At 44.2% G+C, this 17,687-nt stretch overlaps 1 non-coding gene across 1 annotated transcript; it reads left to right on the forward strand.

Annotated features, from left to right (window-relative positions):
- The first annotated feature begins 16,603 nt into the window (after nt 1-16,603).
- On the forward strand, nt 16,604-16,675 carry TRNAY-AUA (transfer RNA tyrosine (anticodon AUA)). The gene has a single exon. It is a non-coding gene; the product is annotated as a tRNA-Tyr (tRNA).
- The last annotated feature ends 1,012 nt before the right edge of the window (nt 16,676-17,687 follow it).

The following is a 17,687-nucleotide window of genomic DNA, read 5'->3' on the forward strand; positions in this document are numbered from 1 at the left end:
AGCGGAAACAACCTCACAGACTTAGAAAACAAACTTAGGGTTACCCAAGGGGAAAGGTGGAAATAGATAATCAACAAGGACCTACTGTGTAGCACAGTAGGAACTCTACTCAATATTCTGTAATAATCTATATGGGAAATAGAATCTGAGAAAGAATAGATAGATGTATCAGTTCAGTTCAGTCACTCAGTCGTGTCCAACTCTTTGCGACCCCATGAATCGCAGTACTCCAGGCCTCCCTGTCCATCACCAACTCCCGGAGTTCACTCAAACTCACGTCCATAGAGTCGGTGATGCCATCCAGGCATCTCATCCGCTGTCATCCCCTTTTCCTCTTGCCCCCAATCCCTCCCAGCATCAGAGTCTTTTCCAATGAGTCAACTTTGGCATGAGGTAGCCAAAGTACCGACTGGAGTTTCAGTTTTAGCATCATTCCTTCCAAAGAATACCCAGGACTGATCTCCTTTAGAAAGGACTGTTTGGATCTCCTTGCAGGCCAAGGAACTCTCAAGAGTCTTCTCCAACACCACAGTTCAAAAGCATCAATTCTTCAGCACTCAGCTTTCTTCACAGTCCAACTCTGTCATCCATACATGACCACAGGAAAAACCATAGCTTTGACTAGATAGAGCTTTGTTGGCAAAGTAATGTCTCTGCTTTTGAATATGCTATCTAGGTTGGTCATAACTTTCCTTCCAAGGAGTAAGCGTCTTTTAATTTCATGGCTGCAGTCACCATCTGCAGTGATTTTGGAGCCCCAAAAAATAAAGTCTGACACTGTTTCCACTGTTTCCCCATCTATTTGCCATGAAGTGATGGGACCAGATGCCATGATCTTAGTTTTCTTTCCTTTTTTTTTTTTTTTTTGTCTCTAGGTAATGAATTAGAATGGTTATTTTTTTTTTAACTTTACAATATTGTATTAGTTTTGCCAAACATCGAAATGAATCCACCACAGGTATACCCGTGCCATGATCTTAGTTTTCTGAATGTTGAACTTTAAGCCAACTTTTTCACTCTCCTCTTTCACTTTCATCAAGAGGCTTTTTAGTTCCTCTTCACTTTCTGCCATAAGGGTGGTGTCATCTGCATATTTGAGGTTATTGATATTTCTCCCCGCAATCTTGATTCCAGCTTGTGCTTCTTCCAGCCCAGCGTTTCTCATGATGTGCTCTGCATATAAGTTAGATAAGCAGGGTGACAATATACAGCCTTGATGTACTCCTTTTCCTATTTGGAACCAGTCTGTTGTTCCATGTCCAGTTCTAACTGTTGCCTCCTGACCTGCATATAGGTTTCTCAAGAGACAGGTCAGGTGGTCTGGTATTCCCATCTCTTTCAGAATTTTCCACAGTTTATTGTGATCCACACAGTCAAATGCTTTGGCATAGTCAATAAAGCAGAAATAGATGTTTTTCTGGAACTCCTTTGCTTTTCTGATGATCCGGCGGATGTTGGCAATTTGATCTCTGGTTCCTAGGCATAGCTAAATCACTTTGCTGTACACCTGAAACCAACACAACCTGTAAATCAACTGTGCTTCAATATAAAATAAAATTTAAAAGAAATCTGAAAAATATGTTTAAAGATAGATCTCTGTATTCAGATCTAGGTATCTCTGCCTCTGGATGTCAGAATATACTACACAAATGCAGACTAGATCTTCTCTGTTAGACCCAGCACCTCACATGCCTACCTGTCTCTGGCTCTGACCCTGGGAAGCTGACCTGAATGCACGGTGTCTGAGGGCTCCCTTGCCTACCCCCCGACCCCCACACTGGGTCTAACACCCACGTTTAGCCAATGGGAGGCTTTCGAAGGAGACTGGAGGGTGGGAGCCAGGTTCTTTCTGGCTCCCTCCATCCCAACCATGCTCTGTTCCTCCATCAGAGGCCACAGCTTCCCGCCATCTGTTGCAGTAACTGTTCAGGGTCTCCCACACTCTCCTTTGCTCCATTTGCTATTCTTCACCCACCCCATTGTACTTCGTCTCTTTAATGAACTTTCTTCAAGCACCAACTGGGAACATGCCATTCATTTCCGCCACCATTCTGGCAGATACAAAATATAAACCACTACATTCAACTATTCCTCTCAACTAAGAACTTGTGATGGGTCCCTGTTGTTTAACAGGGTCAAGTCCAAATTCGTTTTAATAGCCTATGAAAAATGCAATTAAGAAAGTGAATCCATGTGACATGATTTACAGATTACAGGGCTGCTGCTCCTGACAACCACATACAGAAAGGGAGCCGTGAAGCCTGAGCTGGACGTGGGGCTCTGGGGGAGGGGCACAGAGGTGGTCTTCCATTGGTTTCATTTCAGTCCCCTGCTCCCAAGCTTCCAGAGAAACAATTCCAGAACGTCCTTTCTGTCCTGTTTTCCTTCTTGTTTCCTTTCCTCCATTTTTGTGTGCTCTTTCCCCCCACTGGAAATCCACATGTAGACACAGGAGGGGAGGCGAGATCTTCTTTGTGAAAGGTGGACACGCTGAGCAGCAGAAAAATGTCTCAGCCGTTAAAGTCCCGTGGTTCATCAGGCAGCCAGCCTGCCAGACGAGGGAGGCAGCGGATGACTCACTGGGGGAGGCCAAGATGGGGAGACAGTTGGGCAGAGGGAGGGGTCACAGGGGGTGGAGGGTCTAATCCAGACTCAGCGCCTGACTGATTTCTGTTTACTTTGCCTCTTTCCTCCCAGGTGAAGGGTCAGAGATGAAGACTCCATTTCCGTGGTCTAATGGCAACACTTGCAAGTATAGGCATGCCAAACCTATGCTGAGCTAAAGCGATTAAAAAAATTTTTTTTTGATATGTTGCATTTTCATTTTATTCAGTTAATGTATTTGTTGTTTTCCATTGAGAATAGCTCTTTGTCCCGTGAATTATATAGAAGTTCTAACAGTGCTAGTGCAAATGTAAAAGAAGTAACAATAACACTGTTTCTTTATTATTATTTTTGGCCACATCACATGACATGCAGGATACAGAATTTTAGTTCCCTGACCAGGGATCAAACTTACGCACCCAGTCGTGGAAGCATGGAGTCTTAACTCTGGACCACCAGGTCAGTCCCTGAAGAAGTGAAGCAAAGCGAAAGTCGCTCAGTCTTGTCCGACTCTTGGCGACCCCATGGACTACACAGTCCATGGAATTCTCCAGGCCAGAATACCAGAGTGGGTAGCCTTTCCCTTCTCCAGGGGATGTTCCCAACCCAGGGATTGAACCCAGGTCTTCCGCACTGCAGGCGGATTCTCTACCAGCAGAGCCACAGGGAAGCCCCTGAAGTCCCTAAAGCGACGTTTAAAAGTATTGTTAGTAGTGGTTCCACAGAGAAAAGCACTAAGAGACTTAGTCTCTGAATGAGGATTATAGCATGAATATACCCTGTGTCATCCTGTCACATCTCACAAGCTTTCCTGAGCATCCGGCCCTCTTAGCCTCTAGAACTCTGAGGGAGGGCAAATGTTAACCACCGGCTCTGCCTCTGGCTCACCACAGGGGCTGTTTCTTGCCAGAGGTCTTTGCTGCATGGTTCACTTCAAGGACTAATCTCACCCATTCCTGAAGCCTTGCCTTTGTCTCCAACAGCGTGGTAGGAACCCTCTATGTGGCAATTACTCAAATGGGAAAATATGTGAACACTCCCGAGTTTGTGAACTCTCCCCAAGTTTGCCAAAAAACTGAAATCAGGTTTTACATTTAACCAGTTCCCAGCATTTCACTGAGGAGCTGCACTAGAAAATAATGATCAGTTTAGATTTCAGGTTTACAATATTAGGTGAATACCAGCAACTGTTCTAAGAATTTTCCAAAGGACATAAACTGACAGGCAAATAGAGGTTCAGGCACAAAGATATTTACCAAAGCACTATTTCTACAAACAAAAACTTGGAAATATTCAAAATTTGCTATAAGAAGAGAAAGGTTAAATCAATTATGCTACATCCCTAAAGTGAAATATTAAGCAGCCCTGTACATAATGTCATAAGAGGTTTTTTTTTTTTAAACAATATGGGAATGTATTTTAAAAAAGAAGCAAGATCTAATGTACAGCAAGAGTATATGGGTGTGTGAATTACATACAATTTTTATTTCCTCTTTATGCCTTCAAATATTTTGTCTTTTTATGCAATCAATCTACATTTCTCTGTCATCAAAAATATTACTTGAAAGAAAAAGTATTTTGATGACAATGACCAGTCAGACTCTCTTCTATAATCAGAGAGTGCTGAAGCTCGTTCATGGACTGCTGAGGAAGGGCGGGTATTCAGCAGATATGCACCCTTATGGCTGTACACATTATTTACTACTGGCTCCCATCCAACTGGGCAGTGCCCTGGCGTTAGGATGGCTCCATATTTTGACTGTCATGGCAGAGAACTTGTATCACCAGAAACTTTGTTTCAAAATAGGCATCTTCCTGAGAATGTGTATGTAGCTTCAATGGAAAAGTCATAGGTTTTAATGCTGGTCCCAATTCTTACTATCTGGGTGACCTTGGGCAGATTGTTTTAGTTTTCTGAGGCTTGTTTATAAAATGAGGATAAATACCTATCCCAGAACCTATGCGACAGGTTGTGAGACTAAATGAATGTGGGTAATGCCTCTGGCCCTAACTGGAGTTCACTGGCCTCATCTTTGTCCATACAAAGCGTATCTGAGAATGTCACCTTGCTCATCAGCTAGTGTCACAAGATCGCCAAGTACACCTTGGCCTAATATTGGATCACAAAGTTATCTGTAATGCATGCATACACCTGGGCTTGCCAGACAGTGATAGTGGTAAAGAACCTGCCAGCCAATGCAGGAGACATAAGAGATGCTGGTTCGGTCCCTGGGTTGGGAAGATCCCGTGGAGGGAGAAAATGGCAACCCATTCCAGTATTCTTGCCTGGGAAATCCCCTGGACAGAGGAACCTGGCAGGCTGCGGTCTGTAGGGTTGCAAAGATTCAAAAATGACTGAAGTGACTAAGCATGCGCTCTCATTAAAAAAAAAAAATGTACTTACTTGGCTGTGCCAGGTCTTAGTGGCACTTGGGATCTCTGTTGCAGCATGTGGGATCTAGTTTCCTGACCAGGGATTGAACCTGGGCCCCCTCCATTGAGAGTGCGGAGTCTTAGACACCAGAGAAGTCCCTGAATGATAGCCTTTTAGATCGCCAAAAAGGAGGTGAATTTTCCCTAGAAATTGCTGGTTTCACTATCATTTTCCATGATTCTCCTCAGTTGAACCACTGTTGATGTGTGCTTGCTCAGTCGCTTTAGTCATGTCCGACTCTTTGCGACCCCATGAACTGTAGCCCCCCAGGCTCCTCTGTCCATGGACTTCTCCAGGCGAGAATACTTGAGTGGGTAGCCATTTCCCTCTCCAGGAGATCTCCCTGACTCAGGGATCAAACCAGCATCTCTTATGTCTCCTGCATCGGCAGGCGGGTTCTTTACCACTAGAGCCACCTGGGAAGCCCCAGAATAGAGGCACAGTCATACAAAACCGACTTGTGGACACAGAGGGGGAGGAAGGAGGACGAATTGAGAGAGGAGCATATGCATGCATGCGCGTGCTCAGTAGTATCCGATTCTTTGCGACCTCATGGCCAGGCTCCTCTGTCCATGGAAGTTTCTAGGCAAGAATACTGGAGTGGCTTGTCATTTCCCTCTCCAGGGGATCTTTCTGACCCAGAGATCGAACCCATGTTTCTTGTGTCTCCTGCATTGGCAGGTGGATTCTTTACCACTGGCACCAACTGGGAAGCCCACTCCTGACATGGGGACATTTTTTAGCTAACTTCACTCAGCTACAGAAACTTTCCACCAACACTCATCACCAGCTTGTTGGCAGCACAGAGGCGTTGTTTCTGATTGGGCATGCGCAGAACCTAAAATATCCATGAAAATGGAATTTTACCAGGATTTTCTGTCAAAGGGGAACCAAAGTTCCCTCGGTTCTATTTTTCTTTTTTTTGCCAGAGAGAGCTTTTCTGGCAGGGTTTTGACACTGCAGGAGGGAACATGCATATGAAATATTGTGATAATTTAGTCCACTAAAACAGAGAAGCCCAATGGCCACAAATGATGTAGCTCAAATTTCCTAAGACCCTGAATTACAGACAGGACCAGTTGTTCAGTTATACTCTTTTTTTGCATGCAACGGCAGGTTGCTTATACAACCAACATACCTCATTTGTAGAAAAGAGATAGCAAACCTTTTTAAATGCCTTGTAGGTTGCATTCTTCCCCGCCCCCATTGGAATGGGAACTTTAATGTTACCATATCACCTCCAATAGGACATGGGTTGAAGTTAGTTTCTGTAGTGGATCCAAGATGGCTGCCTAAGGTTGATTTCCCCCTAAGGGATAAACTTTTCTAGCCATGGGCCAAAGTAAATTTAATAGAGGGGAGTGCTGGGGAAGGTTGTCCTGGGTGGGCAGAGCTGCTGAGGATCATAGGTACTTCTAAATTCTGAGAAAGCGAGTTGCCTTACATTTTTTTCCAGTTCTGGAATCATGGAAAAGCAAGGGTAGAAATGACATTGCATGAGTCACAGCCATGCATGGCGGTTGCATACTGGCTTTTAGGTTGTCAATGTATCATTTGATACTGGCCATGCATTGCCCTGACCTGGCCAAGCTGAGAAGAGAGGGAGGCATTCTGAAACTAACAGCCCCAGTCTGGAGATGTGGGGAGGATGGTCTCTGAGCACTGGATATGTCCATCCCAGAGCTGAACAAAGGATAGACATCTGGTACCTTCTTTACCCTAAGCCAAGTCCCAGCTGGGACACTGGATCCCTAGCCTCCAAGAAACTATAGTTTGGGAACTGGGAAGGGACTTGTAGAAAGAGGAGTCATTTGAGATGGGTGAGAGCAGAAGAGCTGGTTAAGGAAGAGGAAGGTAGAAATCTAAACTCAGTGAGGAAACCTCACAGTGCATGGTACGATTGCTGAGACCCAATTCTGCTAACATCTCTCTTAAGGAAGGCAGAAAATTTCATAATGCATTTCAGAAAAGTGTCAGCATTCTCATCAATAACAAGAAAAAATTATTTTTCTATTTTTAGAGGACTGGCAATTATCAGATCCTGGGAGAAGTAAAAGGCAAGACGCCTGCCTGGGGAAGCAAGGCTTTTGTGGGTAGAAAAATTAAAAACGCAAGATGGCTTCTGCAAAGTGCCAAATAAATGATTTAGGCAGTAATTGCCTTGCAATTGAAAGAAAGGAAAATAATCAGGGCTCCCTGGACTACCCCCTCCCAATACCATATGACTAACTTCCTAGGGAGGAAAGAAATATTTGTTGAAAGCATGATGGACCTGTCAAAAATCCAAGAAATCAATTACATAAATTGTGAAGCATAAGTCACAATTCTATTTGCTCTCCAAGTGTGTGAAATTTACCATTTTCCACTGAAAGAAAATAAGAACACACTACTGCTTCTTCCCAGAGAATCACACACGCCTCTTGCACAAGCCCCCTAATTTTAATCAAGCCATGTCTGTAGCTGTTTTGATGACTAGCATTTGTCATTTGAGGCATATAGACAGACCATTGGTCATCAGGTCATCTTTATTTTGATAGGATCAGTGATATAGACTAGTATCTAATGAAGCAATGAAACAGAGATGGTCAGGAGGCAAAGTAGATGACCTGAAGTCATCAAAAAGTCTACAATGTTGGCAAATCACTTTGTCATAAATGTGCAGGACTGGCTCCTGGGTCTTGAAGGACTTAGGTGGGGAGAAAGGTTGGGAGGCTCTTCCAGGGAGGGCAAGACTGTGTTGAAAGATGTGGAGATGGGACTGAGTAGGCATCAGAGAACAGCTGTGGAAAGAGTGGGACTGAAGCAGATGTTTCTCTGTGGGGACTTGGGAAAAAATGATGTAGAGTGCTGGGTGACATGGGATATGAAACGGTAGTGACTATTTTGAGAAGACATGCTGTCCCGGTCTGAGTTCCCTCAAAAGCACACCCTGTGTATGGAATTGGGGACAAGTAGTTTATTCAGGAAGTGAGAACAAGAAATGTGGTGAGCAAGTGGGAGAGTGAGATGGGGGACTTCCCTGGCAGTCCAGTGGCTGAGACTTCATGCTCCCAAATGCAGGGGGCCTAGGTTCAATCCCTGGTCGGGGAACTAGATCCCACATGCTAAGACTAAGAGTTCCAGTGACATAAATAAAGATCCTGCGTGCTGCAACTAACACCTGGCACAGCCAAATAAGTAAAATATATTTAAATTAAAAAAAAAGAAAGGAAGTGAGATAGGAGGACGGAAAGTCAGCAAAGCATGTGAATGAGGGTCGTCATTGTGCATAACCAGGGCGCAATCCTGCTGGGTCTTCCCAGAAACTTGAGGAACACTCAAGTGATTTTTTCCCTTGGAATTGATTCCCTTGGAATTGATCACGAGTCACAGAATGAACAATTTCCATTTTTAAAGATATCATCACTTTCCTTCATAGTTAACGGAAAATGAAGAAACACAATTTCATTCAAACTTTACAAACATCTTTACATTTAGCCTGTGATGAAGGATGAGAAAGCTCAAGCTGCAGTTAGACTTCATGACCCAGTTAAGCTTCCAGACACGACTGAGCTACTTCACTTTCACTTTCACTTTAAGCTTCCAGAAATAAAGCTGAGAATAAGCATGCATTTAGCAAACACAATTAAAGCCTTCCAGTGAAGTCTGACAATGAAGAGTGACACAGTCGTGAGTAAGACTTCAGGATGGTCCCACACTGAGGCATGAGGAAGCTGAGGTTTTTGATCTATCCAGTTCTATCTTACTGGCTTGAAGTTTGCACCTGGGTCTTTAAGTCCCTGCAATTACGGCCTCTCCGCAAGCAAGCTAAACGTACTCCTAGTGTGAGGTCAGAGAAAGCCTTCAGAAGTGGCAGCACTATTCACTATAGCCAAGACATGGAGACAATCCACATGCCCATCGACAGATGAATGCATAAATAAGATGTGTATGTACAATGGAATATTACTCAGCCATAAAAAAGACTGAAATAATGCCATTTGCAGCAACATGGATAGACCTAGAGATTATCATACCAAGTGAAGTAAGTCAGAGAAAGAAAAATACCATATGGTATCACTTATATGTGGAATCTATAATATGACATAAATGAACTTATCTATGAAACAGAAGCAAGACTCAGCAGACACAGAGAACACACTTGTGGTTGCCAAGGGGGCGGGAGTAGGAGAGGGATGGATTGAGAGTTTGGGATCAGCAGATATAAACTATTATATACTTTAATAGGTAATAAGGTCCTACTCTATAGCACATGGAACTATATTCGATACCCTGTGATAAACCATAGTAGAAAATAATATGAAAAGTAATGTATATATAACTGAATCACTTGGTTGTACAGCAGAAATTAATAGAACATCGTACATCAACTGTACTTCAGTTTAAAACAGAACAAAAAAATAAAAAAGCGTAACAGGTGCTTGAGAAAGTTAGCCATCACCTTGCATGGAAACTTTCCACTGAGTTGCAGGTGACTTGAGCTGGGCAGGGGAGGGATGCATTGACATGCATTCATTAGCTCTGCCATGCATTCTTCTTGCCTTCAAGGAAAACTCTAAGAAAGGGATGTTGATTCTCGCATCCCCAGCTGCCCCTTTCTCCTTCTTCCTGTGTTTTGTGCATTTCCCTTCCAACCTCATCTTCCAGAGTCCTTGTCTCTTTTTCAGGTAACTGGATGGGGGTGGGAGACCAAAGGCAGCTTTGGCCTTTTAGCAGATGACCAAAGAAGGAATTTTAAGTTACAAAATGTCAGCTGATTGAGAAATATGTTTGGGGAGAGACAGCAAACTACCCAGACCCTTGAAATAAAGTTACCTTCTGGGCTTCTGCCAAATGTCAGCTCACTCCCAGCCCGAGGGACTCCGATGTGTTGCTCATGAATGCATAGCATCACCTTATTTTCTGCAAGACTGCAACCCAGGAGATATTCTTCTGTTGACATTTGGAATTGCCATAACTGTAAAGTGACGGTGACTTTGGATGGACACCATATATGCGGGTTAAGAATAAGAAAAGAAATAAGTTTTCAAAATATTAATCAAAAGAATTCTTTTCAACAGGAGATCTTTCTTGCTCTTACAAGAGCAGCTCAGGAGCCAGAACTATCACAGAAACTATCAGCCATGGATGGAGAGAGTCATCCGACACCTGAAATGATGACATTCTGTATTCCTGCCACACGCAGCCATCTCCACGGCGACCGACTGTCACGTCACCGAACAGGCGAGAACATGAACACAAAGAGAAATAGCGCTAGTGGATGGATGATGATTCAGTTTCCATGCAAATGGCCTAAACCAGAACAATAAAAGAAAGGAAATCTCTTAACATGAAAGTAGAATTATTTAGGAATTGACTTTTTCCCCCCTCTGATAGCATTTCTTTTTACACAGGTTATTTTTTTAAGTTGCTTTTGGGAGGGTATGGCAGGAATGACATGCCTGTTAGGGATCACAGTAATAAAAATCATAAATCTGGAGGGAGTTCAAGGGGTCACCTTGCTCACCTTCTGCTTTCCAGGCAGAAATGATCACTGACAATGGCGTTCTGAAAGAAACTGCAGGAAAGATGATTTGACAGTCTTATACAATATCCCAGCTTACAATGTTTTAACCCCTCCAAAAGACAGTCCTTTCCTATATCAATTGTGTGTCTCTGCACTGAATTTTAAGACTATGTTTTACATTCTGTTCTCACTGGCACAAGGAAACAGCTGGTCACGGCGAATGAGACACTCTGCCTTTGTGATAATATATTTCCCCCTCATGCTCTGGGTTCCCACTGTTCCTGAGCCAAGAGACTTGGCCCTTCTCAGAATTACCAAAGAAGAAGCAAGTAAGGAATAACTGGTTGGCATGAGGGTGGGAGACTGCAATTATTCCCCCAACACTTGCCACTGTTGCTTATAAGAAAATTACTTTCAGGACTTCCCTCATGGTTCAGTGGTTAAAAGTCTTCCTACCCGTGTAGGGACATGGGTTCAATCCCTGGTCTGGGAAGATTCCACATGCCTTGAGGCAACTGAGCCCGCGTGCTGTAGATCCCATGCTCCGCAACAAGAGAAGTCACTGCAATCGGAAGCCTGTGCAGCAAGAAGCCCAAGCACCACACCTTAGACAGTGGTCCCTGCTCCCCGCAGCTAGAGAAAGCCCACGAGCCCCAGAGCAACCAAAAAACAAATAAATAAAATGTTAAAGAGCACTCTAAAAAAAAAAAGAGACAGCAGCCTGCAGCCACTGATGTGCTTGTGCTTTCAGGGGCCACCACGGTAAGTGCCTGCAGTGGGCAATTCCTGTGACAACATTGTTCCTGCTGGTAAACACATGAGATTCTTGGTTGTTTTGTGAGTAACAGTATATCAAAATATATTCCCTGTTTCTAATAAGGAAAATAAAAATAAGAGAATGACTAAAAAAAGAAAATCACTTTCCCTTGGAACTTCCCTGGTGGTCCAATGGGAAACTCCATGCTTCCCCTGCAGGGGGCATAGGTTCGATCCCTGGCGAGGGAACTAAAATACCATATGCCATGTGGCATGGCAAAAAAAAAAAGCAGCATACTAACTAAAAGAAAATTGTGTGTGTGTTAGTCGCTCAGTCATGTCCAACTCTTAGTGATCCCATGGACTGTAGCCCACCAGGCTTCTCTGTCTATGGGATTTTTATGGCAAGAATACTAGAGTGGGTTGCCATTTCCTTCTCCAGGGGATCTTCCTGACCCAGGGATCAAAGCTGGGTCTCCCACATTGCAGGCAGACTCTTTACTGTCTGAGCCACCAGGGAAACGTCCCTAAATTTCTGCAAGCCAGCATGTAGGCGAGGTGACCCAGCTTTGGCCATCCAGCCCCAATGCCCTGGAGGGTAGGGGGTGCAACAAGAAAGGAGAAAGTGCATGGATCAGAGCCGCTCCTCCCACCAGGACAGCCCTCCCAGGACCTAGCACTCAGAGAGGAACAACTCTCCTGAAATGGAAGTCATGCACATTTTCTTGTTGGAGAAGCCTCTGCTGTCCCCTAACCCAGTAGTCCAGCCACCAGAACTCAAGCAAAACAAACAGGGAAGAGGCCAAAACAAACAGGGCCTTCGCCAAGACAGTAGTCCTCAGGTCTACTTCCCCACCTCCCATAACACACATGATGAATGAGGTTCACACATTCAACCCTTGTGAGGGCAGACCCAGATTTTGAAGAAACTCCTTGAAATCTGGTGGTTAAATAATGCCCCACGTGCATCCCAGATGCCCACAATTCTAACAGTCCATCAGCTGGCTCCTGGCCCTGGATTGAGGCTGAGCGAACTGGGCTGGGCTGCCACACACGTCCAGGTCCTCAGGCTGGATCACTGCTGTCTCTCTTGAGAAGCCACAGGGATGAAAAGACAGTGGGGTGATCACAGGGCTCCCCTGAAGGCTGCATCCAGATATTGGAAATTATAGATCAGTCATAGGCTTCTGTCTATTAAGACACAAATGCAGTCAAGCCCCTTCCCCCTCAGCAGCTCTCACTCATGTGGGGACCTGAGTAGGGAAAAGAGAGGGGTTGGGGGCGGGCATCAGAACACAGCAGGCTGTGGATCACAGCTCCCTCTGAGTCCTCATTTTTGTTCTATGGTAATAACTATACCACTTTCAGCTCCACTGCACTTTATCTCATCTGATTTTCACTGTTCAGTGTGTCTCTTAGGGAAACACAAGTAACAAGGATGTAATGAGCACCCCGATGGCTCTAGCCCCCTCTTCCTCCCTGGTGACCGGGCCAGGCCAGGAGGGACTGCTCTGACTCCATTGGTACCTGAACTTTTGGCTGCATTTGCATTCAGCTGAAGAGTGTCCCTGCCCCTTTTCCCTGGTCTTAGCCATCTGAGTTGCAGTACTCAGAGTCCTTCGTCCTAGGGACCAGAGCAGATCTGACCCCAGTTGGCCACTTGGTGCCTCCTCTCCATTGGACACTGGCCTAGGCCTCTGAGGCTCCCAAGGGCAGGGCCCTTTCGAGTAGGGGTGGCCCTGGTCTTACTGCACCAGAGCACGAAGAGAGAATACAATGAGACCATCTTGAAAAAGAATAACCTAAACTATCCAAGGTGAGAACAGCTCTAAGACAGCAAGACAATCCCAAAGAGAAGGCACTCCACTTAGAAAAATTTTAATATATCCAAAAAAAAAAAAAAGAAAAATTTTAATATATCCAAACAAAACTATAATTCAAAAAGACACATGCACCCCTATGCTCACAGTAGCCAACAGGTTGAGACAACCTAAATGCCTCTCAGTAGATGAATGGATAAAGAAGATGTGGGACATACATACAATGGAATACTACGCAGCCACAAAAAAGAATAATGTCATTTGCAGCAACATGGATGGACCAAGAGGTTACCATACTAAGTGAAGTTAAGTCAGAAAGAGATAGACAAATACCATATGATATCACTTGTGTTGCTGCTGCTGTTTACTTGATAAGTCATTTCTGACTCTTTGCAACTCCATGGACTGTAGCCCACCAGGCTCCTTTGTCCATGGGATTTTCCAGGCAATAATACTGGAGCAGTTTGCCATTTCCTTTTCCAGGGGATCTTCTGGACCCACGTCTCCTGCTTGACAGGTGGATTCTTTACCACTGAGCCACCAAGGAAGCCTGAAATCACTTATATGTGGAATCTAAAACACAGCACAAACTTATCTATGAAACAAAACCAGACTCACAAACAGGGAGAACAGACTTGGGATTATCGAGGGGGAGGAATAGATTGGAGCCTGGGATGGATTGGGTCCTATACAGTAGGACCTTGTTTATCCATTCTATATATAATAGTTTGCGTATGCTAATACCAAACTCATACCTAGTTATTCTCTCTTTCGGGGCATATGGATGGGTTTCATGTCCCTGCTTTCCTGGAGGTCAGGCAGACCATGTGATTAGTGCCTGTCAGTGGGTTGTAACTGGGGTGTCATTCTCCAGGACTGAATGCTTATTTGATGAGGTAAGACTCTCCAGCCCTCTATTCTCCTGCCATGATGATCCTGGAAGCCTGGGCGGGGTGAATCAAATGAATATCTGGTGCCGCTGAATCACCACATGGAGTACAGTTGCCCAGACAGTTTTCTAGGTTCAAAGTGGACTTTATGTGAGTGAGAAGGAACCATTTACTGTTAAGCCCCTGAGATATTTACATTGTTACTGCAGCGTCACCTAGCTTATCCTAACCAGCACAGTGTGGGCTTTTAGCCTGCTATAGCTATAGTCGACTCTTAAAATGAACTGAAATCACTCAGAATATTAGTAGTTAAAATCTCAGCCACCATCTCACAGAGTTCTTGAAGAATAATAAAAATATAGATGGCAATCACTAATAATTATTCCTGCAAAGTAAGCAGGAAGGCACTAATTTCCATTTGAGTTAGTGGCATCTTTGTTAGTGGGAATGGAAGGAAAATACCAATTTTAGTAAATCTGAGGATTACATAATCTGTTTGTTGTGCCATAATTGAAATTGTATGTTTTGCTTAGCAATAGATTCATGAAATGATTTAAAAACAAGCCTTAAATTGTGTTGTAACTTTTGAATCACAACTCCTCCTCCTTTTCCGTGTACTGCTACTGCTAAGTCACTTCAGTCGTGTCCGACTCTGTGCGACCCCGTAGACGGCAGCCCACTAGGCTCCCCCGTCCCTGGGACTCTCCAGGCAAGAACACTGGAGTGGGTTGCCATTTCCCTCTCCGATGCATGAAAGTGAAAAGTGAAAGTGAAGTCGCTCAGTTGTGTCCGAGTCTTCGCGACCCCATGGACTGCAGCCTACCAGGCTCCTCCGTCCATGGGATTTTCCAGGCAAGAGTACTGGAGGGGGGTGCCATTGTCACAAAAGTTTTCTATCCTCACCTCAAGAAGACAGAACTGCAATTAGGATGTTTTTGGCTACAAGTAGCAACCTGCCCTGGAGAAGGCAATGGCACCCCACTCCAGTGCTCTTGCCTGGAAACTCCCATGGACTGAGGAGCCTGGTGGGCTGCAGTCCACGGGGTCGCTAAGAGTCGGACACGACTGAGGGACTTCACTTTCACTTTTCACTTTCATGCATCGGAGAAGGAAATGGCAACCCACTCCAGTGTTCTTGCCTGGAGAATCCCAGGGACGGGGGAGCCTGGTGGGCTGCCGTCTATGGGGTCGCACAGAGTCGGACATGACTGAAGCGACTTAGCAGCAGCAGCAACCCTCCCACCCCTACACAAACAAACTGAAACAGTAAGGACCTGAATTATCTCACATTATTGAGAGTCTAGGGCCTTTGTGGGGCTCAGGGCTAGCCCATCCAGCAGCTCGATCACATCATCAAGGACTTAGATTATTTTCTGAAGTTGGTAGTGAGGCAGTACAACAGTTCCAGACATCACATCTACACAGGATGATGTTCAGAAGGTTATAAGAGATCATCCCATCTTGTGTTTCTTACTTACAGAGAGAAAATATTTCCCAGAAGCTGCTTCTCATTGGTCAGAAGTGGTCACAAGCACAATCCTGAAGCCATCACTGGTGAGAAGGATAAAATCGTCACGATTGGTTGAGAACCATCAGCTCAGGTGTAAGAGGATGAGCATTTGGGTGGAATAGGTATTTGGGGAGTCTATCACAGACATTATCTCTATTTCCACTTGGCAAAACTTATGGCTGCAAAATGGAAATAGAGAGAATTTGGGTCATTTTCCCTTTATTCTCCTGAGTTGATCCCTTTTGTCTTAATTCTTCTCTGACTACCAAAGTCAAGATTTTGCAATAGCTTCCTACCTGCCTGCTCCAACACATCTTGTTCTTCTCCAGTTCATTCTACACACCCCCTGCTAGAAGAAGGTTCTTAAAACCCCCTTCTCATGTTGTCACATCTTTACCCAATTATGTCGAATGTCTCTCTTTTGACACTGGTTTTAGGTTTAGACTTCTCTGGGTGCTTTTATGGGTGGTTTTATCACACCCAACCCACCCACCACTAATGGGTAATACACATTCTTTAAATGCCTCCCTCACTCAACACATCAATTTCTACTTCCATACTTCTGTGTTTTCTCCCATCTTGAACATCCTATTTCATTGTCTCTGTCTAAAGCCTCCACTTTCTCTAAACATCTCAGCCTAATCTTTTTTTTAATATAAATGTATTTATTTTAATTGGAGGTTAATTACTTTACAGTATTGTATTGGTTTTGCCATACATCAACATGAATCCACCATGGGTGTACACGTGTTTCCAATCCTGAACCCCCCTCCCACCTCCCTTCCCATACCATCCCTCTGGGTCATCCCAGTGCACCAGCCCCAAGCAACCAGTATCATGCTTCGAACCTGGACTGGTGACTCATTTCATATATGATATTATACATGTTTCAATGCCATTCTCCCAAACCATCCCCCCCTCGCCCTCTCCCACAGAGTCCAAAAGACTGTTCCATACACCTGTGTCTCTTTTGCTGTCTTGCATACAGGGTTATCATTACTATCTTTCTAAATTCCATATATATGTGTTAGTATACTGTATTGGTGTTTTTCTTTCTGGCTTACTTCACTCTGTATAATGACTTCCCTGGTGGCTCAGATGGTAAAGCATCTGCCTATAATGCAGGAGACCCAGGTTCGATCCCTGGGTTGGGAAGATCCTCTGGAAAAGGAAATGGCAACCCACTTCAGTACTTTTGCCTGGATAATCCCATGGATGGAGGAGCGTTGTAGGCTACAGTTCATGGGGTTGCAAAGAGTCGGACACGACTGAGCAACTTCACTTCTTCACTCTGTATAATAGGCTCCAGTTTCATCCATCTCATTAGAACTGATTCAAATGTATTCTTTTTAATGGCTGAGTAATACTCCATTGTGTATATGTACCACAGCTTTCTTATCCATTCATCTGCTGATGGACCTAGGTTGCTTCCATGTCCTGGCTATTATAAACAGTGCTGCGATGAACATTGGTGTACACGTGTCTCTTTCAATTCTGGTTTCCTCGGTGCGTATGCCCAGCGGTGGGATTGCTGGGTCATAAGGCAGTTCTATTTCCAGTTTTTTAAGTAATCTCTACACTGTTCTCCATAGTTAGCCTAATCTTCTTTATGAAGATTTTCTTGGTTAATTGCAGCCCACACTGGTCTTTCCTCACTGAATTTTTATTTCATGTATAGCCAACACCATAACTGATTCTTACTATGTGTTGAGATGCTCTCCCCAATAAATTAGGCATGTCCTGAGAGCAGAGACCATTGTTTTGCTTCATGTCTGTCTCACACCATCTTTGCACATGTGTCACACCTTATTGATCCTTCCGTCCATCAGCAAGCAGTGACTGAGACCTGTTCCTCTATGGTTCCGGTATGATATTAGCACAGATGGAATCCGACAACTTGATCCTATTGGGAAAATTAGCATCAATTTTGCATATTTTGCTTCTCCTATGGGACAGAGAGGGGTCCTCTCTGAGTAAGTTCAGCTCAGAAACAGGGCTGGGAGTTGTTTCTAGCTGTTTCTATCTGGAAGTTTCTAGCCCACTTAGATAACGAAATTTGTATACCTGCTTAGAAGGCCATGCTTTTGGAATTGTTTTCCAGAATAAATACTGAATGTTAACAAGCATTTATCTAAGTCTGTTCAGCAATAGACTTCCAATCATGTAA

Source organism: Bubalus kerabau, chromosome 8 (assembly GCF_029407905.1).
Source record: "Bubalus kerabau isolate K-KA32 ecotype Philippines breed swamp buffalo chromosome 8, PCC_UOA_SB_1v2, whole genome shotgun sequence".
NCBI lineage: Eukaryota > Metazoa > Chordata > Mammalia > Artiodactyla > Bovidae > Bubalus > Bubalus kerabau.